This window comes from Anthonomus grandis, chromosome 10 (assembly GCF_022605725.1).
Source record: "Anthonomus grandis grandis chromosome 10, icAntGran1.3, whole genome shotgun sequence".
Taxonomy (NCBI): Eukaryota; Metazoa; Arthropoda; class Insecta; order Coleoptera; family Curculionidae; genus Anthonomus; species Anthonomus grandis.
This window is the reverse complement of record NC_065555.1, coordinates 1792357-1817243: the sequence shown is the minus strand read 5'-3', so window position 1 is coordinate 1817243 and position 24887 is coordinate 1792357. Positions and strand designations below refer to the sequence as shown.

The window sequence follows — 24887 nt, the reverse complement described above, 5'->3', positions numbered from 1 at the left end:
TCAATCTCTACTGGAACTTCATACTGGTTACAATTAGTTCATTTGACAATTAAATAATTGTGAAATTAAATAATTAAACAATTATTTGATTATCTTTAAATGACTTTTTTATTTCCAACTTTACTTGTAAGCTTTTTATAAGATATTTGATGAAATTTGAAAAGTTTGAATTCTGAGACAGTTAACTTGCAGAATTTGCTTGATATCTCGATTGCTATTGATCGTACGATATTTTTTGTCATAAACAAAATGAAAGAAAATTAAATTTCCTTTAAATAACTCCAATAACTCCAATTTGATTTATAAGCAGTTTTTAAGATATTCATTAAAATTTGAAAAAATTGACTTCTGAGACAAACTTTTGACAATTTGCTTGATATCTCGGTTGCTATTGATCGTACGATATTTTTTGTCATAAATAAAATGAAAGAAAATTAAATTTCCTTTAAATAACTCTAATAACTCTAACTTGATTTGTAAGCGGTTTTTAAGATATTCATTAAAATTTTAAAAAATTGAATTCTGAGACAGTTAATTTTGACAATTTGCTTGATATCTCGGTTGCTATTAATCGTACGATATTTTTTGTCATAAACAAAATGAAAGAAAATTAAATTTCCTTTAAATAACTCCAATAACTCCAATTTGATTTATAAGCAGTTTTTAAGATATTCATTAAAATTTGAAAAAATTGAATTCTGAGACAGTTAATTTTGACAATTTGCTTGATATCTCGGTTGCTATTGATCGTACGATATTTTTTGTCATAAACAAAATGAAAGAAAATTAAATTTCCTTTAAATAACTCTTATAACTCTAACTTGATTTGTAAGCGGTTTTTAGGATATTCATTAAAATTTGAAAAAATTGAATTCTGAGACAGTTAACTTTGACAATTTGCTTGATATCTCGGTTGCTATTGATCGTACGATATTTTTTGTCATAAACAAAATGAAAGAAATTAAATTTCCTTTAAATAACTCTTATAACTCCAATTTGATTTTTAAGCAGTTTTTAAGATATTCATTAAAATTCAAAAAAAATGAATTCTCAGACAGTTAATTTTGACAATTTGCTTGATATCTCGGTTGCTATTGATCGTACGATATTTTTTGTCATAAACAAAATGAAAGAAAATTAAATTTCCTTTAAATAACTCTAACAACTCTAACTTGATTTGTAAGCAGTTTTTAAGATATTCGTTAAAATTTAAAAAAAATTGAATTCTGAGACAGTTAACTTTGACAATTTGCTTTATATCTCGATTGCTATTGATCTTACGATATTTTTTATCATAAACAAAATGAAAGAAAACTAAATTTCCTTTAAATAACTCTAATAACTCTAACTTGATTTGCAAGCAGTTTTTAAAATATTCATTAAAATTTAAAAAAATTGAATTCCGAGACAGTTAATTTTGACAATTTTCTTTATATCTTCGTTCCTATTGATCTTACGATATTTTTTGTCATAAACAAAATGAAAGAAAATTAAATTTTCTTTAAATAACTCTTATAACTCCAATTTGATTTATAAGCAATTTTTAAGATATTCATTAAAATTTGAAAAAAATTGAATTCTGAGACAGTTAATTTTGACAGTTTACTTTATATCTCGATTGCTATTGATCGTACGATATTTTTTGTCATAAACAAAATGAAAGAAAATTAAATTTTCTTTAAATAACTCTTATAACTCCAATTTAATTTTTAAGCAAATTTTAAGATATTCATTAAAATTCAAAAAAATTGAATTCTGAGACAGTTAATTTTGACAATTTGCTTTATATCTTCGTTCCTATTGATCTTACGATATTTTTGTCATAAACAAAATGAAAGAAAATTAAATTTTCTTTAAATAACTCTTATAACTCCAATTTGATTTATAAGCAATTTTTAAGATATTCATTAAAATTCAAAAAAATTGAATTCTGAGACAGTTAATTTTGACAATTTGCTTGATATCTCGGTTGCTATTGATCCTACGATATTTTTTGTAATAAACAAAATGAAAGAAAATTAAATTTCCTTTAAATAACTCTAATAACTCTAACTTGATTTGTAAGCGGTTTTTAAGATATTCATTAAAATTTGAAAAAATTGAATTCTGAGCCAGTTAATTTTGACAATTTGCTTAATATCTCGGTTGCTATTGATCGTACAATATTTTTTGTTATAAACAAAATGAAAGAAAATTAAATTTCCTTTAAATAACTCTTATATAACCAACTTGATTGGTAAGCAGTTTTTAAGATATTCGTTAAAATTTGAAAAAAAATTAATTCTAAGACAGTTAATTTTGACAATTTCCTTTATATCTCGGTTGCTATTGATCCTACGATATTTTTTGTCATAAGCAAAATAAAAGAAAATTAAATTTCCTTTAAATAACTCCAATAACTCTAACTTGAACTGTAAGCAGTTTTTAAGATATTCATTAAAATTTGAAAAAATTGAATTCTGAGACAAACTTTTGACAATTTGCTTGATATCTCGGTTGCTATTGATCTTACGACATTTTTCCTCATAAGCAAAATGAAAGAGCATTAATTTTCCTTTAAATAACTCTTATAAAACCAACGGTACCCCAAGTTATTTAATAGTTCTCGAAGGTCCTTTAAGCTCCTATATCTTCTCATTACCAAACAAAATTGCGTACAATAAAATAGAAAAAAAAATACGCGATGGCGCCTTGAAACGTGCACACGCGGCGGAGGCCAAAGGGGGCCATTGACTTTGTTTTTGATTTTTTTTTTCGCCTCGCATTATACATACGAAAACCGGTCCCCGCGAGTAGGTGACCCACTTTCGAACGGCCGAATTGTAAATTGTGAAATTTTTTCAAGTTTTTAATTTGCATCGAGAGAGCGAGAACGAAGGACTCTCGAAATGCTATTTTTTATATGAGGGGTGGCGAGGAAAGGGGGGCTCCCCCCGAGGCTTACAAAACGAGATTCGGGCCGGCCATAAAGCAGATTTTAATCGACCGTTTGTTCCACTTTTCTTACCGATGTGTGACCAATCTGAATTTTTGGCCAAAAGGTTGGGCACTACTGAGAAGTAAAAGTTCTTTGTTTACAAACAAACTAATAGGTTATATTTAAATCGCATTAATCGGTGCTGAAACCCTATTTTTTGATAGAGCATGCGTCACCGTACCGATATATTGTGTTCTCTTGAACGGCCACTGCAACTTAATGCGCTGCCGCACTTAATAACTCAGTTCCTTAGCAGTTTTTAACGTATAGGAATGAAATTGGACCAACTTAAATTCTGCAGTTGACTTGTACATTTTGCTTCATATGAAAGTTACGAAGACAAGATTACAAGAAAAAAATTCCCGGAAATGCACATAAATTGGAACACCTATACACGGACTAAATAAAAAAACTAAACTCTGTCTGTTATACTTTATGAATCTTTAGAACGCATTTAACCATAAATAGGCTAATTTGGAGTGGATCTAATATGTTGGAGGTTATTTTTAAATTTTTCAATTCGAACAATTCAAAATATGACCATTAGAAATTCCTGTAGAGGAAATTTAAAAAAAATGATTTTTTTAACTGTGTATGCTTATATATATTTTTGAATGTATTATTTTCCTTGTAAAAAATCAACACGAATTTCGAAAATTTGAAAATGTATAATACACCCTCATTAAACTATAATTTTCCTCCACACAGATTGAAATCTACTGAGAAATTGCCAACAAATGCTATTTCAATCAGTTATAAACGTCAAATGGCTGCAGACAAACCGCATGGAAGTCCAAAAAGCCTAACCTACGTTAATGTGATTCGATCAATCCTAGATTGTTGCCCAAATGCATGTAGAAATTCTGTTTTTATTCCAGGCGATTGATCACTTGATGTTCCTACTCAAAAAAAGACACACAATAACCTTAAAATCCTGGAAGAATTCTGTTTTTATTCCAGGCAGTTGATCACCTGAATTCCCTGATATTCTCACCATTTCTTAAGATGTTCTTAGGGAAATTTGGAATTTGTTACTAAAAGTAGGAACAAAAACTACCCCCAACCAAAACGGCACCATTTTCTCAATTTTTTTACAGACTGAGGTTTTTACCCTCAAATTCATTTTCAGAAATCACACCATATACTATCACACTTGATATCTTAGTTCTATGACATTAAGGACTGGATGGATTTGAGGGTATAAACGTTAAATGGTTGCAGACAAATCGCATGGAAATCCAATAAGTCTGGCCAATTTGTATTTATTATATTTCAGGCAGTTCATCATCTAAATTCACTGATGTTGGTACTCAAAAAAAAAACAAATGAACCTCAAATGCCTGGAATACTTCTGTTTTTATTCCAGGCATTTCTGAATTTATTATTCTCAAAGAAAATTAGAACTTAGCAAAAAAAAAACACCCAACCAAAACAGCTCTAGCTGCCTCAATTTTTATTATAAATTGACGTTTTTACCCTCAAATCTATCCTTAGGAACCACACTATAATGCTGTGAAAGAATTATGTGCATATTTTAAACAGTTTCCAAGTTATGACCAAAATTGTCGGCTACAAAATAAAAATGTTGAATTTTTTAATGTCGTTCAAATTAGGTGGCTCTGGGAGCTTGATGGACAAAATTCCCTCTAATTCAAAAAGTTATTAGGTTACAAGAGTCATTCTTATATGAAATTGTTCTGTAAGAAATGCCCTTTCTTGCACGAATACTCTTTTAAAAATATTCTCACTATTTTTTAAGATATTCACGAGGAAAATTAAAACTTGCTAATAAAAAAAGCAAAAAAAACCACCCCAACCAAAACAGCCATAGCTACTTCAATTTTTTTTTAATTGACGTTTTTGCACGCAAATCTATCCTTAGGAACCACACTATAATGCTGTGGAAGAATTATGTGCATATTTTAAATAGTTTCCAAATTATGACTAAAAATGTCGGCTAAAAAATAAAAATCTTGAATTTCCAATGTCGTTTTGAAGACCAAATTAGGTGGCTCTGGAAGAATGAACCTCAAATGTCTGGAATAGTTCTGTTTTTAATCCAGGCATATGAACGTCTAAATTCCCTGATATTCCCATTATTTTTTAATTTAATATTCTTAAAAAAATTTGGAATTTGTTAATAAAAAAAGGAAAAAAAGTACCTCAACCAAAACAGCTCTAGATACCTCAATTTTTATTACAAACTGACGTTTTTACCCTCAAATTCATTTTTAAGAATCACATTATAATGACGTAAAAAAATTATGAGAATATTTTAAATAGTTGCCAAGTTATGACCAAAATTGTCGGCTACAAAATGAAAACCTTGAATTTCCAATGTCGTTTAAATTAGATGGCTCCGGGAGTTTGTTGGACAAAATTCCCTCTAACTCAAAAAGTTTTTTGATTACAAGGACCATTCTCATATGAAATTGTTATGTAAGAAATACCCTTTCTTGCACGAAGACTCCTTTAAAAATACTCTCACTTTTTTTTAAGATATTCACGAGGAAAATTAGAACTTGCTAATAAAAAAAGCAAAACAAACTACCCCAAACAAAACAGCCCTAGCTACTTTAATTTTTTTTACAAACTGACGTTTCTACCCTCAAGTCTATCTTCAGGAACCACATTATAATGATGTAAAAAAATTATGAGAATATTTTAAATAGTTTCCAAGTTATGACCAAAAATGTCGCCTACAAAATAAAAATCTTGAATTTCCAATGTCGTTCAAATTAGGTGACTCTATAAGCTTGATGGACAAAACTCCCTCTAACTCGAAAAGTTTTTGAGGTACAAAAATCGTTTTTATATGAAATTGTTTGGTAAGAAATGCTCTATCTTGAACTAAAACTCTTTTAAGAGTATTTTTATTATTTTTTAAAATATTCACAAAGGAAGTTAGAATTTGTTAATGAAAGTAGGAAAAAAACTACCTTAATCCAAACAGTCCTTGCTACAATTGATTATATGATATTAGGATTCTAGGATATTAAGAAATTAATGGATTTAAGGATATAAGAGTTAAATGGCTGCAGACAAACCGCATGGAAATCCATTAAGTGTAAACTACATAAATGTGATTCGCGTGATGGTCCAATACAATTTCATTAATTTAGATTGTTGATCAAATGCCTGGACAAATTGTATTAATATTTCAAGCAGTTGATCATCTAAATTCCCTGATATTGGCACTCAAAAAAAACAAATGAACCTCAAATGCCTGGAATAGTATTGTTGTTATTCCAGGCAGTTGGTCATCTGAATTCCCTGCTATTCCCACCATTTGTTAATTTAATATTCTTAAAGAAAGTTAGAATTTGTTAATAAAAAAAAGGCAAAAAAACTACCTCAACCAAAACAGCTCTAGCTACCTCAATTTTTATTACAAACTGACGTTTTTACCCTCAAATTCATCTTCAGGAATTACGTAATAATGACGTAAAAGAATAATGAGAATATTTTAAGTAGCTTCCAAGTTATGACCAAAATTGTAGGTTACAAAATAAAAATCTTGAATTTCCAATGTCGTTCAAATTAGGGGGCTCTGGGAGTTTGATGAACAAAATTCCCTCTAACTCAAAAAGTCTTTGAGGTACAAAAATCGTTCTTATATGAAATTGTTTGGTAAGAAATGCCCTTTTTTGAGCTAAAACTCTTTTAAGAATATTCCCATTATTTGTTAAAATATTCTCAAAGAAGGTTAGAATTTGTTAATGAATGTAGGAAAAAACTACCCCAACCAAAACATCAATTTTTACTATAGACTGACATTTTCATCCTCAAATTCATTCTCAGAAATCACACTATTAAGAAAATCTTTTAGTTGCTTTTATGTTAGATCCTATAGCAGTCCTTGTGATGAGCAACATTTAAAAAAATTAAATTACCCTTAAAAAACTCTTATACATTACTCTTGACATTTTGCTAAATACCTCAGTTACTATTAATAACTACAAGTATTCCGATTTTCCGTAACACACTTGTAGTTACAAGTAAAATGGTCTACACTTGTGCACGTTGTTCCTAGAAGATAATTTATTTTTTCAATGCAACACGATTCGTGGTGTTACATGTTTTGTCTGAAAAATTAATAAAGAATCATTAACAGTATCTAGAGAGTGAGATTTCAATGTCAAATTAATTATTTGAACACTCTATTAACCTCTTGGATAAGAATGCAAACTCCTCCATGCTGTTTGTGCATTTTTTCATAGCATTAGTGTGGTCAATGTGGATTAATTTCTCCACCTACTGCACAGGCATAGAACTTCATAGTGTTTGTTTAGTTTATCCAGAGCAACCTCTAAGTCCAGTGTCTTATTTCTAATATACTGGATATTTTGCGTAAAGACATGAACTTGGGAACAAATATAGGTATATTTGTTAAGCATTTTTACCTCATAGCTGTGAAGTCATGACATTTTTCCTGTTTTCAAGCTCTACTTACTCTTTAAGGGAGAAACATGACCAATTTATTTTAGGACTCTCCAACCTGTAAATTTTCTACTACAATAATGTATTCTAATTCTAATTAAATATGCTTCTTGATTATCATTTAAAAAATGTCAATTGCTAGGTTCCTATTAATAGGTGTTTGCATGATAATTACTTTGAATGCATAAGCCATTTTTATGAGGTATATTTAACTTGTCTGGCAGACAATACCGGACCGGATCATTGCAAGAGACGAAATTAGACCCACATGGTACATTTATTACGTGGCGACCTCCATAATTCCGTCCAATGAAAAAAAATTATCGTTTTTTGGCAATATGCGGGGCCCGAGATAAAAAAAAGTTAACTCAGTCACATGAGGGTATTTTAATTAAATTGCCCGACAATGCATAATCACGATCGATATTAAACGTATAATAATTTTTTTTTATTAACGTCCTATTGTCTAAGCGGGCTTTCTTATAGTAAATACACGCATGCATAATGTATTTTTTACCCAAAAAGTTGCTCGTTCATTCATGTGTGTGTGTGTGTGTGCCATGTATACCACACCGTATATTTACATTTTAGAAGGCAGTACGCGTTTTGCAGAGGGGTTCGAACAAAAACAGGAAGACGTTGTCTGGCATCATTATTATACGATCCTAGGGTAAACGATGAAACATCAGGGAATTGAAAACAAAAGCAGCAGAGCCTATACACGACAGGTTTATCTTAAAAACTGCTAATTTGACGAGATAGTTGTATAAGAGTTTTTTAAAGAAAATTTAATTCCCTGTAATTTTGTTTATTACCATAAATATCATAGGATGAATAGTAACTGAGGTATTTAGCAAAATGTCAAGAGTAATGTATAAGAGTTTTTTAAAGGTAATTTAATTTTGCTCATCCAAAGGACCGCTATAGGATCTGACGTGGAAGCAACTCAAAACATTCTCATAATTTTTTTACATCATTATAGTATGATTCTATGAAAATAAATTTGAGGATAAAAACGTCAATTTATATTAAAAATTGATGGTTTGGTTGGAGTAGTTTTTTCCCTATTTTTATTAACAAATTCTAACTTTCTTTGAGAATATGTTAAGAAATAATGGGATTATTCTAAAAAGAGTTTCAGCTCAAAAAAGGGCATTTCTTACCAAACAATTTCGTATGAGAACGACTTTTGTACCTCAAAAACTTTTTGAGTTAGAGGGAATTTCGTCCATCAAGCTCCCAGAGCCACCTTATTTGAACGACATTAAAAAATTCAAGATTTTTATTTTGTAGCCGACAATTTTGGTCATAACTTGGAAACTATTTAAGATATTGTCATAATTTTTTTACGTTATTATAATGTGATTCTTAAAGATGAATTTGAGAGTAAAAACGTTAGTTTTTAATAAAAATTGAGGTAGCTAGGGCTGTTTGAATTGAGGTAGTTTTATTTCCTTTATTTATTAACAATTTCTAACTTTCTTTAAGAATATTAAATTAAGAAATAGTGGGAATATCAGGGAATTCAGATGATCAACTGCCTGGAATAAAAACAAAACTATTCCAGGCATTTGAGGTTTATTTGTTTTTTTTAAGTACCAACATCAGGGAATTTAGTTGATCAACAATCTAAATTGATCAAATTATATTGGACCATCACGCGAATCACATAACGTAATATAACGAATAATAACGTAAATTAGGCTTATTGGATTTCCATGCGGTTTGTCTGCAGCCATTTAACGCTTATATCCTCAAATCCGTCAATTTCTTAATGTCCTAGAATCCTAATATTATAGAATCAATTGTACCGGAGGCTGTTTGGATTGAGGTAGTTTTTTTCCTACTTTCATTAACAAATTCTAAGTTCCTTTGAGAATATTTTAGGAAATAATGGGAATATTCTTAAAAGAATTTTAGTTCAAAAAAGGGCATTTCTTACCAAACAATTTCATATGAAAACGAGTTTTGTACCTCAAATACTTTTCGAGTTAGAGGGAATTTTATCCTTCACGTAAACAATGAACTTGAATTGCTATTTATTAAGCTCATATAACTTTACAGGCACCAAGAACATGCTGAAGACTTGTAAAATTTGTTAAGGTATTAAAATAAAGTAGTCTACAACTTTTATTAATTACCCAAAAAAAGAGTTGCCAGCTTTTACTAACTAAAATTGAAAACATTGTCAATAAATGTTAGTTACGTGCATAACTTAAAGGTGTATGATGGTTATTTCTTTATTAATTTAAGCTTCCTGTATTCCTTATCTTCATAAATATTTTGCTAGTGTGGGAGCACTGAATCGCCGAAATCACTGCTGAGATTATTTATGTTTATACCTTACAAAAGAATGAACATAATACTTGATAAGTTCAGAAAGTTATCAACTTTCTCAAATCACTGTTGTGATTTATTTGTCCAATTTTGGATTAGTAACAACATTCTTATAATAAATTTTTGCTCGTTAAAAATTTAGGAGTGCAATCAATTCATCATTTTTTTTTATGAGAATGGTATTACCTTGCAAAGGACATTTTTTTTTGAAAATTCCTCGATAAAATTTAAAAAAAATATTGTAACTTAAAAACATTAAATTTTGAAAAATTGTACCTCAGATTTTATTGTGTAATGAGTAAAAATCATTTTTTTTTTGAAAATTCAGGATTTTTTTTCCAAACTAAAAAATGTCTTTTTACGTATGTATTAAGGATGCGCGGTTTACTAACCACAATATAATAAATCGATAAAATGCTCAATAAGTCCCCTTAATGGCCTTATATGAACAACATATTGTACTGATAAAATTATTCAAAATTAAACTTCCTAATAAACAATTAAAACCCGACAGTTCCAACCATTATTCAATAAAGATTTGTTATGAAAGGCGCCGCCAAAAAGACGCGCGGAGCATGTAATTTGGTCGACAATGCAGCAGACTATCTAATTTAAAATTTAAATTACGCGCGTATAATGAAACAATGCGCATTCGCATACAATGGATACGGGACCTAAAGGAGCGAAACTGCGGTGGTGATTTTCTTTTTTTCATTGCTTGAGTGCATCCTACGCTAAAGTAAAAATTGACTCGGGATGTTGATAAAAGACTGCCAACCTTATGGAGTGAATAAAGAACAAATATGGAGAAAGGGCTGTCAGAATTTCATTTTGCTCTCTCTGCTTTCTTATTGGCTCTTCTACCACGTAATCTCTCCACCAATCTCTCTTCTCGATTTGAGAGGGTTCTGTCGAATTTGTATTGTCAGATCTACTTCCTGTCCTTCTTAGTTACTTCTCGTCCTCTGTATCTCCTTACATAATCTTTGTTTTAAGGCATTTGTTTTTCGGATTCTTTTAACTTTAGAATGTACTTCATTTATAATTTTTTACTTTATAGATCTTGGGTGCGAATAATTCTGAAGATGTTCGTTAATTTTTTTGATATTTGCCCAAATATTTTTGTTCCATGAAATCCGAATATTTCGAAAAATTCATTTCAGAGTTTTGCAATTTTCGGCATTTTCTCACAAAAAAAATCTAATTTTTAAAATTAGTTGATTTTGAATAATTTCCTTGAGTGTGAAAATTTATTTAAAGGCAATCTTTTTTTGACAAGTTTATGTCCTGTTTTTTCCCAAAATTTCCTAACGCTTTTGAAAATTTTTACTTTCTTCCGGGCCTATTCCAGACATTTTCAATATATTTTCTTTATTTTAAATATTTCTGAAATTACTAGAAATCCAAAAGAAATATTTCAGAAATTTTCAAAAAAAAATAAAATAGAAAATTTAGTGAGGAATCCGAGTGAACACGAAGCTACGTAGACCGGCCGTATTTGTTTATCTCATGAATTTAGTTGATCGCCAGTAGTTAAAGCTGAGGTATCGTCAATTTTCTATTTTTGCACGCGAAAGTAAGAAATCGATATTGAATCTGTTTTTGGTCCTACTTCGTTATTTTAAAGTTGTGGACTTCAAAGTAAGTACAATATTTGTTTATAACCGTGTTATTTTAATAATATTTAGTTAAAAAATAACAGTTCTAAATACATTTTTTAATATGTGTTGAATTACGTGTGTGGGGTTAGTTGAGCCAAAATTAACGGGGCAAGTTGAGACATGGCTCAACTAACCTTCTTTCATGTATTTGTTTTATTTTATGTATAAAATAATATTTTTGCTATATTCCTGTTTTATTTTCAGATGACCGCACGTGGAGAGGCGACAAAAGAGCAGCTATTTAATGCAGCAAAAGCAGTTGAAAATGAGGGAAAAAGTATTCGAACCGCAGCAACTGAATTTGGAATTGATCGAACGACACTGGGCCGATATATAAAAAAATTAAAGAGTGGAGATGGACCAGACGAAGTAACAATGGGATATGTTGCATCTCGTCAAGTTTTTTCTTTAGAGCAAGAAGAAATTCTTAAAGATTACTTGCTCAAATTGGCATCCATTTCTTATGGTCTATCGCCAATTGATATTAGACGCCTAGCCTTCGAATATGCAACAAAATATAACTTAAACGTTCCTGAATCTTGGAAGATAAATAAAATGGCAGGAAAGGACTGATTGTCGGCTTATTTTGACGGCTTAAAAACTGCTTTAATAAATTTTCGCCATCAAAAATTTGGAACACAGACAAAACGGGCGTGTCTACAGTAACAAAACCTTCAAAAATAGTAGCAGCGAAGGGAAAAAGAAACATAGGTGCTGTTACTTCAGGAGAGCGTGGCACTAATGTAACCCTAATTACCGCCGTATCAGCAATAGGGAATACAATACCACCCATGACTGTCTTTCCCAGAAAAAAATTTAAACCCTATTTTATTTCAAACGGTCCTCCAGAATGCATCGGTGCAGGAAATGCAAGTGGTTGGGTGACTTATTTAGAATTTGATGATTTTATGAAGCATTTCATTAAACATACAAGCCCTACTAAACAGTCTCCTGTTTTACTTTTACTGGACAATCATTCATCACATTTATCAATCGAGACCGTAGAATATGCAAAGAACAACGAAGTGGTAATGCTTTCATTCCCACCACATTGCACCCACAAACTTCAGCCACTGGACGTGTCAGTCTTCTGGCTTTTCAAGAAGTATTTGGCTTCTGCCCAGGATGCATGGCTTCGTAACAACCCCGGACAGATAATTAGCATATACGAAATACCAAAAGTTGTTGCCACAGCTTTGCCATTAGGAACTACAAGTTCCAATATAATAAATGGATTTTCAAAAACGGGTATATATCCTTATAATCTGATACAGATTTCGCGCCATCATATGTGACTGATCGTCCAGTTCCCGAATCTATATCTCAGCCGCCGTCGACAGAAAATAACAGCATTTCTGCCAGCACTTCCCAAACCATAGCTCCAGAAGCACCCGATGACAACGCCATACCATCTACATCTACTGGAGTTTTTTCATCTGAAAGCTTGCGGCCTTTGCCTAAGGCAGGACCAAGAAAAACACAAACCAGAGAAAGAAGAAAGCTTGTGCGATTTTGACAGACACGCCAGAAAAAGAAGCACTTGCTGAAGAACAAAGCAAAAAGAAAATGAAAAGTTCTATTAAAGTAGACAAAAAGAAGAAAGAAACTGCTAAAAAAGCTATTTTAACAGATGTGTCCTACTCAGGTAATTCACTATTGAAAACTAAAGAACGACGGTCCAATATTACTTCTTCACATTCAGACCATGGAAAGACTCTAGGAGCCGTTGCACGAGAAAAAGAAAACAAGTTTTCCAAGAACATAAAACAGCATAAAATAAATAAGAAATCTTTTCCTCTTTGCCATCATCTGAGTCTGAAGATGATGAATGTTTATGTCTGATGTGCCTAGCAGCATTTACAGATAGTGTTTCGGGTGAAGAATGGATACAGTGTTCCAATTGCAAAAAATGGGCTCATTTAAGGTGCACTCCGGGTACTAGTATATATTATATGTGTATAAACTGCGACAGCGATTAGTTTTTAATTTTCAAAATGTTTAATTTAGTTTTGGTAATAAATTTTTTGAGTATTTCTAAAATTAGATTTTTATTTTTCATCATAAAACTGACTTAACCAGCCATTATGCTAGTTTAGTTTGTGTGGTTCAACTGGCCTCATGTGTCGGTTCAAGTTGCCCCATATATGGGGTAAGTTGAGTCAACTGTACCCAGCCATATTGCAGTCATTTTTACCTAAATAAAACAATATTTCGTCAAACTTATTAATTGCTTTTTAAAAACAAATATATACATCAATAATCCCTAGAATGTTTAATAATTTATATTAAATAATAACAACATGACCCTTCATTTTTCCAAATCCGGCTCAACTAGCCCCACCCTACCCTAGTTTAAAATTTTTTTTCCCGAAATCTCCACATTTTAGGAAATTTCAAAATTGACTAGTTTTAACAATAAAATAGATTTTTAATTATTTGTTGAAATTAAAAAAAAAATTGGGAAATTGTTAAAGAAATTAATGCATTTTTCGAAATAGTCAGAATATTTTGGAAAATTACACAGATCTTAAGAACCTATCAGAAATTAGTGGAGTCAATGAATTTTTCAGAAAACATCAGAATCTCAATTATTTTTCTCAAATTTTCTAGGAATTTCAAAAATCCTTAGGAAATGCAAGTAAACTTTGGAAATCGTCAAAAATAAGAAATTAATTAATTTTCCAGAATTTTGTTTTTCTTGAAAGTTGCTAAAATAGGTGGTCAAAGTATAAAACAAAAAAAATTATTTCCAAGAAATTTCGAGGATTCAGGAAATTTCCAAAAAAGAAAATCAATCAATTTTTCAGAAATAAAATGTTCTCTTGAATATTTTAAAAATTTACCAAAATTCAAGAAATTAATGGAATAATTTAATTTTTTGAGAAAACATCCAATTTTTCAAGTCAAAAATTGGATTGTCTTCGGAAAAAAAAAATTCTTTAGAAAATTTCAGAAATTTTCGAGAAATTTCAAAAATGCTTTTGAAACTGTTTGGAAAATCAAATGAATTTGTCAGAAAATAAAAAAAAAAATTATTGATAATATTAATTTATTAGAAAAATTTCCATAATATTCCTGACAATTCCCTAATTATTTCTAAATTTATTAGAAATCCAGGAATTTAAATACTTCTATTCGAAATGCGGTGTACGCAAATACTTTGTCTGCCCAAGTATCTTTGTTTCAAGAAAACCAAAAACTTCGAAAATTTCATTTAATCTCTCATTGAGTTTTGCAATTTTCTACATCTTCTCAAAAAAAAAAACTAATTTATAAAATAAGCTGATTTTGAAATTTCCTTGAGTGTGAAAATTTCGAAAAAAAATAGTAACCTCCTTTATTTCTGATAATTTCTCAAACATGTTGCTATTGCATAAAATTGTCTTAATTTAATTATTTTTTAAGCCCTTTGAAGACATTTTAAATTCCTTCTATTCATTTGTCATTGTAAACTTAACTTCGGAATTTTGAAGTTCCCATTAAGCGATTCCTGAATTATTGAAACACTTTGCAAGTTTACAGTAATAATCTCTTCGGTAATGTGATCCAGAAATTTGAAGCTATTTTTACATATTCTATAATTATTTATATCTTCCAGGCATTCGCGGTGATTTCAAATTTTATTCCATGCTCTTGAAGCTCCCTCCAAAGAATTTGAAGCCTTTTTTTGTAGATTGTTGAAACCCTTTACTACCATTGCGAATTAATCCTTATATGTTCCACAAATTTGAAGTCCATTTCCAGGAGGTTCAGGCTATTGACAATCTTGTTTCAGGCTTTCGAATTAATTTCCCAGCTCTATTCTTTTTCAATATTAAGCTTCTTCCAAGGTGTTTTGAAGCCATTTTCTACGGAATGTTGGAAAACATAAATCCGTCTTATTTTAGGTATTTGAAGAGTATCTTTTCTTGTCCTGTTTTTTTCTCAAAATTTTCTTACGCTTCTGAAATTTTTTACTGTCTTCCAGGCCTATTTAAGGTGATATCGGTTTGTTTTCCAGCCATTTTTTATAACTTCTCGTGATATAAAGGTCACAAGGTTCAGGATGAAAATTGATCAATAATTGGGAAAAATTAAAAGGTGACTTTAAAACTGATAAATTTACTATCCAATATCTTTCTTTATTAACATTAATTAATAATACAACTAACACTTTTAGAGAAGAAGGAATTTAAATAATTCCATGAAATGGTCTGATTAGTGTTTTGGGAAGTTAATTAATTTTCTTAAAATTTCTAATATATTTCTAAAATGAACATTCTCTTGTCGAATTCCAAAAATTTCTGCAATCTTCTAAAATATCCAACAAAATTGTGATATTTTGTAAAAATTTATATATTTCCTTACAAAATGTGTGATTTACAAACAGATCTTTTACAAATTTCCTAATATGTTCTCAGATTTAATTAATATTGCTATATAGTGATTTCACAAAGATCTAATGTGACATTTTCAATATATTTTAAATATTTCTGAATTTACTAGAAATACAGAAAGAAATATTTCAGAAATTTTCAAAAAAAATTAAAATAGAAAATTAATAAGTTAAAATTTTTTTTGTCCGAAATTTCCACATTTTAGGAAATTTCAAAATTGACTAATTTTAACAATGAGATTTTTTGTTAAAATAAAAAAAAAATTGGGAAATTGTTAAGGAAATTAATCCATTTTTTCAGTCAAAAAATCTTGGAAAATTACTCAGATGTTAAGAACTTATCAGAAATTAGTGGAATCAATGAATTTTTCATAAAATATCGGAATATCCGATTTATTTTTCTGGAAATTTCGGAAACTTTCAAGGAATTTCAAAAATCCTTAGGAAATGCAAGTAAACTTTGGAAATCGTCAAAAATAAGAAATTAATTAATTTTTCAGAATTTTGTTTTTCTTGAAAGTTGCAAAAATATGTGGTCATTAATTGTGAACGTATAAAAAAAAAATTATTTCTAAAAAAATTTCGAAAATTTAGGTAATTCCCAAAAAAAGAAAATCAATTAATTTTTCAGAATTAAAAGGTTTTCTTGAATATTTTAGAAAACTTACCAAAATTTAAGAAATTAATGGAATAATTTAATTTTTTGATCCAATAATCCAATTTTTTTGAGTTTTTCGAAAAAAATTTTTTTTTTTTAAATTTCAAGGAATTTTAAAAATGTCTTTGAAATTTTTCGGAAATTCAAATGAATTTGTCGGAAAATGTTTAAAAAAGTTGTCCAAAATATTTAGCAAATTAATTAATATTAATTTTTTTGAAAAATTATTTAATTTCCATAATATCTCTGGCAATTCCCTAATTATAATAATAATAATAATAATAATAATAATAATAAAGAAGTTTATTTAGCATAATAGCTACATACATTACAATAATTATAATATAAAGCAGTACTAAATTCTACAAAGAAAATAAACTACAATAATAATAAACCAATAAAAGTTCATTACATACAGGACTACATTAGGTATAATAGAGTGGTGATCAGCGTAATAAAAGAAAACGTACACAACACAAATGGTATAATAAAACTTATAACTAAAATCATAAAAAGAATATAATGTACAACACAAAAAAAAATAGAAATACTCTTAGCTATCCCTATTTAAAAGATGTTTTCTCAATAGCCTCCTAAACTGGTTTACATTATCACAGGTCTTAATTATCACAGGCAATTTATTAAATTCTATTGAGCCTCTAAATAAAATCGAATTAAGTAACTGAACAGTGTTACACCTATCCACTATGGCGAAATCTTAACGATGTCTAGTATTATATATTATATGTACATCCTCAAACGATTTTAACAGACATCATATTTAGGATACTTAACATACATTTAATTGGTGTATATCGATCACATTTTAAAATCAGTCTATTCTGTATTACTTCCAACTGGTGTATTTTATATTGTGGCAGATTAAACAACAACGTGAAGCAATACTGCAAATGCTGAAGTGAAATGCTATTAAACAAAAGCAACTTTGTGCTCATGGAGAGGTTTCTTCCCACTCTGGTAATAAATCCAACTTTTTTGGAGAATTTTCGCATGACCTAGTCTGCATGTGCACAAAAGTTTAAATTGGCATCTAGAATAATACCCAAATACTTAATTTCACTCTCATAAAGAATGCTATCCGCATTTAGAGTAATGCTCACACTATCCATGTGTATTTGATTAAGTCGTGACTTTTTGCCAAATATGCAAAACTTCGATTTAGCTGTATTTAAACACAATTTGTTAGTGCAAAGCCAGACAAATAAACTATGCAAAATTCATTATTTAGGTCGATTTGCATTTGCTGTAAGTTTTTGCCTATAATACACACCATTGTATCATCTGCAAATAATACCACCCTACACTTTTCAAAAACTTTTACCATATCATTAATGTACAGTAGAAATACCAATGGTCCTAAGACAGTTCCTTGAGGCACACCATAATTAACAGAAACACACTGAGATATACTATTTTTAGACATTACACGTTGGACTCTGTTGGACACATACGACTTAAACCAACTCAAAGCATTATCCCTAATTCCTAATTGCTGTAGTTTGGTAATTAAAATTTGTCTATCTATCGTTTCGAAGGCTCTCTTAAAATCTAAAAATACCGCTAAAAAAAGATTATCACAGTCGATAGCTTTGAGAAAATGATCATTATAACGGATTCACAAGAATGATGCTCAAGAAATTTCGAAAATTTCGGTAATTCTCAAAAAAGGAAATCAATCAATTTTTCAGAAATAAAAAGGTTTCTTGAATATTTGAAAAAACTTACCTTAAGAAATTAATGAAATAATTTAATTTTTTGAGAAAACATCCGATTTTTTCGAAAAAAAATTTTTTTAGAAAATTTCATAAATTTTCGAGGAATTTCAAAAATGCTTTTGAAACTATTTGGAAATTTAAATGAATTAATTTATCAACGGAATCCATTTACAATGTAATTATAGAAAATATATAATAAATTACATCTAAGCTTGTGAAAAATATCACTCTATATAATAAATGTCGGAAAATTAAAAGAAAATAATCCATAATATTTAACAAATTAATTAATATTAATTATTTAGAAAAATTATTTCCATAATATCTATGACAATTTCCAAATTTATTAAAAATCCGGAAAATTAAATACTTTTGTTCGAAATTAATATATTATACTCGAATACTTAGTCAAATTAATTTATAAAATGCATGAATAATTTGTGGAAAAAAAATTAATTTCTGAAAATTTTATAAATATTTTCAAGGAAATTTAATATTTTTAAAGGAATTTTGAAAACACAAGAAACTAATTTTCTTTTAAAAAACTTAAGAAAAAACATTTAGAATATTTAAGGAAATTATCGAAAAAGAGGGAAACTAATTAGTTTTACGGAAATTCTAGAAAATTACGACCGTAATACAATAAATAAAACGATATCATAAATCAAATATTGTCATTAAAAAAAATTATTCCCTGCATTTATCTTATCAAAAACTGTTTTAAATGGAAACAAACAATGTAATTCCAAAATCGTCAGGTTTCGTAAGAATCGCTTCGGCACGTTCTCTATATGTACATGTGATAATATATTAAAGCACTTGCTAAAGGTTACGTTCATATACCAAAAGCGATGTCAATACCCGAAAAGTGGAACAATGCTAAATTGTAAATTAGCCAGGTTGTTGAAACTTATAAATAAAATTGATTTATTTTATCTGATAAATATTGTTTTGATGTTTCCATTAGGTGGCCACATTATATTTCGAGCGAGTTAATTACGTATGAAAAAAACAAGTTTTAAAAATATGACTGAAAAATTCGTTAATTGATCAAATTTTATGATAAATTCAAAACAGGAACTTCTCTTCACATAAAATTTTATTGCCAAAAAACCCTTTTCTTTACTACCAATTTTCAACCCTTTGCCAAAGGGTTTCAAATAAATAAAAAATGAATAAAACCTTGTTAAAATTGCACCAGCAATTAAGTCATAAACCCCAACAAAGGGATGAACCCTTTACCATTCACCAATAAAAAAAATACGCATTTATTGGCAATAACCCTTTTACCACCTTCAAAAAAAAACATCGAAAGGGTTTGCCAATTCTTTACAACTGGTACTACGACAAAAGACTCCCGCAATTTTACAACTGTTAAGACCCTTTCGGTATCGGGGGTTGTTGTCATAAAAGTGGTGGTAACCAAAACAAATTTTGCCCAAACAGAAGGTCTCGGCTGCGGTACAACAAGAATTTGAGAAGAATCGATGAATGGGGTAAAGTTTGCTTTCGAGGGTCGGTATTGTGCAATTCGGTTAACAAAAGAACTTGTTAATCGGAAACAGGACCATGTTATCCGATAAATTGTAATTTAAACGTAACATTTATCTTTTTAAATGATGCTTATTAGTTCTTTGGTGATTAGCCAAAATTAAACCTTAACTGATTATGTAATAAATACCATTGAAACCCTTTTAATTGAATGTTCCGTTTAGGTGATATCAGCATTTGAAATTTGCTTCACGTTAGTAGTACTTTAATCCACTGAAGCTGTAAACCAAATAGGAATGAAGATATCTTCGGTATAAGATATTATGTAACTTTCAAAGAAGTCACGACTCAAAATCCACACATAACTTCTTTCAGAGTTGACCTACAGTCATGACTATAATAAGTAAAATTGAACAGTAAGTGATTATCTAGCAAACACCTTAAAAATTATTTTGATAGGATGAACCGTTTATGATATATAACCATTTGAAGTTTGCTTCACGTCAGTAGGAGATTGCTGCCTGAAGCTCTGAGTATGTGGTTGATAACTTTTGATCCACTGAAGTTAGAAGTATAAAACAAATTTTATTGGGTTGACAATAGTTAACCAAAAATTATTGATCAGGACTGTTGAGACTGTAAAACCAATAGGAATAAAGATATCTTCGATATAAGACATTATGTAACTTTCAAAGAAGTCACGGCTCAAAATCCACTCATATCTTCTTTGAGAGTTGACCTACAGTCATGACTATAATAAGTAAAATTGAACACTAAGTTATTATCTAGCAAACATCTTAAAAATTATTTTGATAGGATAAACCGTTTATGATATATAACCATTTGAAGTTTGCTTCACGTCAGTAGAAGGTTGCTGCCTGAAGCTCTGAGTATGTGGTTTATAACTTTTGATCCACTGAAGTTAGAACTATAAAACAAATTTTATTGGGTTGATAATAGTTAACCAAAAAATGTTGATAATAACTGTTAAAGCTGTAAACCCAAAAAAAATGAAGATATCTTGGATAAAAGACATTATATAACTTTCCAAGAAGTCACGACTCAAAATTCACTTATATCTTCTTTCAGAGTTGACTTACGGTCATGTGTATAATAAATAAAATTAGACACTAAGTGATTGTCTAGCAAACACTTTAAAAAATATTTTGATAGGATATATCGTTTATGAGATATAACCATTTGAAATTTGCTTCACGTCAGTAGGAGCTTGTTGCCTGAAGCTCCGAGTATTTGGTTGATAACTTTTTGTCTAGTTAAGCTAGAGCTGTAAAATAAATTTTATTGGATTGATAATAATTAACCAAAAAATATTGAACATAACAGTTGAGACTGTAAAACCAATAGGAATAAAGATATCTTCGATATAAGACATTATGTAACTTTCAAAGAAGTCACGCCTCAAAATCCACTCATATCTTCTTTCAGAGTTGACCTACAGTCATGACTATAATAAGTAAAATTGAACACTAAGTAATTGTCTAGCAAATAGCATTAAAATTATTTTGATAGGATAAATTGTTTATAAGATATAACTATTTGTAGTTTGCTTCACGTCAGTAGAAGCTTGCTGCCTGAAGCTCCGAGTATTTGGTTGATAACTTTTGATCTACTAAAGCTAGAACCATAAAACAAATGTTATTGGGTTTAAAATAGTTAATCCAAAAATGTTGATAATAACTTTTAAAGCTGTAAACCCAATAAAAATGAAGATATCTTGGATAAAAGACATTATGTTACTTTTCAAGAAGTCACGACTCAAAATCCACACATAACTTCTTTCAGAGTTGACCTACATTCAAGACTATAATAAGTAAAATTGAACACTAAGTAATTGTCTAGCAAATAACATTAAAATTATTTTGACAGGATTAACCGGTTATGAGATATAACCGTTTGAAATTTGCTTCACGTCAGTAGGAGCTTGCTGCCTGAAGCTCCGAGTATTTGGTTGATAACTTTTGATCTACTGAAGCTGGAACATTAAAATAAGTTTTTTTGAGTTGTAAATGATCAGCCCAAAAATATTGATAATAACTATGAAAGGTGTAAATCCAATAGCACCGGAGATATCTCAGCTATTAGAAATGATGTCCCCTTTAAAGGGATTATGACTCAAAATTCACTCCTATCTTCCTTGGTAGTTGAGTTACAGCTATACTGGTATAAATTAAAATTAAACACTAAGTGATAACCTAGCCAATAACGTTCAACAAATTTTGATAAAATAAATAGTTTATGAGATACAACCATTTGAAGTTGGCTTCACGTCAGTAGGAGCTTACTGCTTGCAGCTCCGAATATTTGGCTGATAACTTTTGATCCACTGAACTTAGAACCGTAAAATAATTTTTATTGGGTTGAATATAGTAAGCACAAAAATATTGATAATGACTATTGAAGCTGTACATCTAATACTTCTGAAGATATTTCAGCTAATAGACATTAAGTCCCTTTCAAAGTGTGGCAGTTGAGTTACAGTCATGAATGTAATAATCAAAATTACATATTAATTAATTATCTTCTAAATGCTATTAAAATTATTTAGGAGTAAAACGTTTATGAAATATAAACTAGGTTTTTTTAAATTTTAGATTCCCGGCAGTTGTTTCTGGACAAAATCGACGAATTAATTGATCCAGAAGTAACACACTTAACTCACTAACACTTTATAATTAGTATCATTAAACCTAACACCAAGAATTTGGATTTAAATTTGATACGCTCGTTAAATATTTATATACCGGCTGGGCAAACTCAGGTCTTGAGTGCAGTGTAAACTTGCAATAAACACGTCTTAATTGTAAGTTAAAAAGAGAACGATGGAGCTTGTCTTGCTTCCTCCTCTAAGTAAGAAAGGGGGAAGCATTCTTGTTCTCTCTTTTACTCAAGGCTTTGCCTATGATTTTCTCTTGAAAGAATTGCATTGTAAAAGGGGTATATCTACATTAGAAAAAATGTCGATGATCTTACCACATTATAAATTTAGCTTATGATAATGATACACAAATAATCAATTAAATAAAAAATCTTCTTTGGCATTGGACTTTAAGCCACAATTATTGACCAAAATTGAACACCACAATGAGATGATCTACTAAATGCTATTAAAACCTGCTTGATTGGATGAGCCATTTAAGTGATATGACCATTCTTGTCAAAATAGCTTTCCTTCTGTTGCATCAATGATTTGCACCCAAATAACCTAAAATAATTACCAAAAGGTGTGCTATAGGAAGCGTTCATAGCCAATAGAACGTCTTAAAGGGCACCCAAATGCCATCTTCCCTCATTAACTAACCCTTTTCCGGCCGAAATTTACCCATTTCCTCCCCAAATGCCGCGCCATTTGTCTTGACGCCTGATGACCCAGATTTCGTAGGAACCGTAAATAACAATTTTATCCGTAAAAGGGTTCGTTCCTTATTTTTTTCCTTTATTTTATTCGTCATGGAACCACACCAAATTTGCCTGCCCTCAACCCTTTTTAGAACAAGGGTCGGTTCTTATAATATGTATGTCTGTGGGGCGCATTAAAATGGCAGGTGGCCAATCCTTTTCCTTTATCTACCTTATATCTTATATACATTGTTTTTTGTGGTGAATTGTTCTACTGACACACTGTGGATCTCTGCCCTGCAGGTATAAAGATTGATTCGTCATTAAGTTATAGGTGTCCTGCATTGGTGCAAACTAGGCCGAAAGGTCCATGGATCAATTATGGACATTCTCTGGATGATAATTTTGTACTAGTTAATGGATTTTAAATTATCTTTATCCAGTGGAGTTTCATTGGCCTTCCAAATAATGTTAGTTTACCTGAATTAAAATAATATTTCTATAGGTATATCAGAAGGATGTTTCTACATTTTGATGAGATTTTTGTTAAATTCCTTATACAGTGGGAAAAATTCATGGAAAATCCTTAATCATAAAAACGCAATTTTCTCAAAGTCTATGGGAAATTACTTTGTTTTTATTATGGCAATTAATGCACTTTTAAAGGGTGACTAGAAAGTACTTTACACATTTTTTTGCAAAAATGAAGCAGAAAAAAGTTATGCTAGTTTTTAATTTTTACCAAAAATTGCCAAGATATAAAAAAGTTGTTTAAAATTATAATGACTATCCTCAGAAAAAAATTTTAATTAATTCTTCATACGGTGGAAGAAAATCGTGGAAAATACACTTCAAACAAAGACAATTTCCTCAAAACGTATGGGAACTTTAATTGTTCTTATTATTGTAATCGATGTATCTTTTGAGGCTAAAATAAAAAGAGTTTTATAATTTTCTTTCAAAAAAACGAACAATTATGAAGTTATTGGCCAAAATTGCTAAAAACCATAATATAGTAAAAAAATACATTTCATATTTTTATTAAAAATCTATGGATCCAAGAAAGATATACAAAAGTGCTTTAGAATAATTAGGACACAATTCTTACAGGAACAAATTTTAATTAAGTTCATCACACAGTGGGACAAAATCGTGGTAAGATCTTGATCAAAAAAGGCAATTTTCTCAAAATCTATCGGAAATTTATTTGTTTTTACTATTAATATCGATGCATCTTTTGTGACTAAAATAAAAAGTGTTTTATAAATTTTTCCAAAAAACGAACATTAATGAAGTTATGGGCGTTTTTTTACCAAAAATTGCTAAAAAATTCATTTTTATTTTTGTAAAATAGATAAAAAAGCTGACGAAATTCTTAATCTCAAGTCATTGGACATTGCACAATTCCAATAGTTGTGTTTTAAAATGAGAACCAAGGTAGTAGCGTTTAAATGTTTCGCAATTGTATGCAATTTTGCACCGAAATTTATCTTATATATCATTGTTACCTCCGTTCATTTTTTGTTTCATAGTACACTGAAAAAAATGTGTAAGAATAAATGGTACAATTGGAGCAATTTTCTTTATAAAAAAAGGTACAAATAGGGACGGTAACAAATGATTAAAACACAATAATTATAATTATAACAATCTTTATAAAAAATGTCCTTAAAATTGTGATTAAAAGTGTTGTAATTTGATAATAAATTACATACAATATATCGAAAAATCTGATATATTAAAAGTAGGACATTCATATTTTAAAAAAGAGAAAACCCTTGGATAGATTTGTGCTGTCTGAGAACTAGTGAGTACCCTGTATATGTCGCTAATAAAATTTCAACTTTTGTTCAGA

General features: G+C 29.6%; 1 protein-coding gene across 1 annotated transcript in view; it reads right to left on the bottom strand.

Moving 5' to 3' along the window:
- The window catches only part of LOC126741355 (uncharacterized), an 80092-nt gene that overhangs the window by 14326 nt on the left and 40879 nt on the right, over positions 1-24887 (bottom strand). The gene's annotated exons all lie outside the window — the stretch shown is intronic.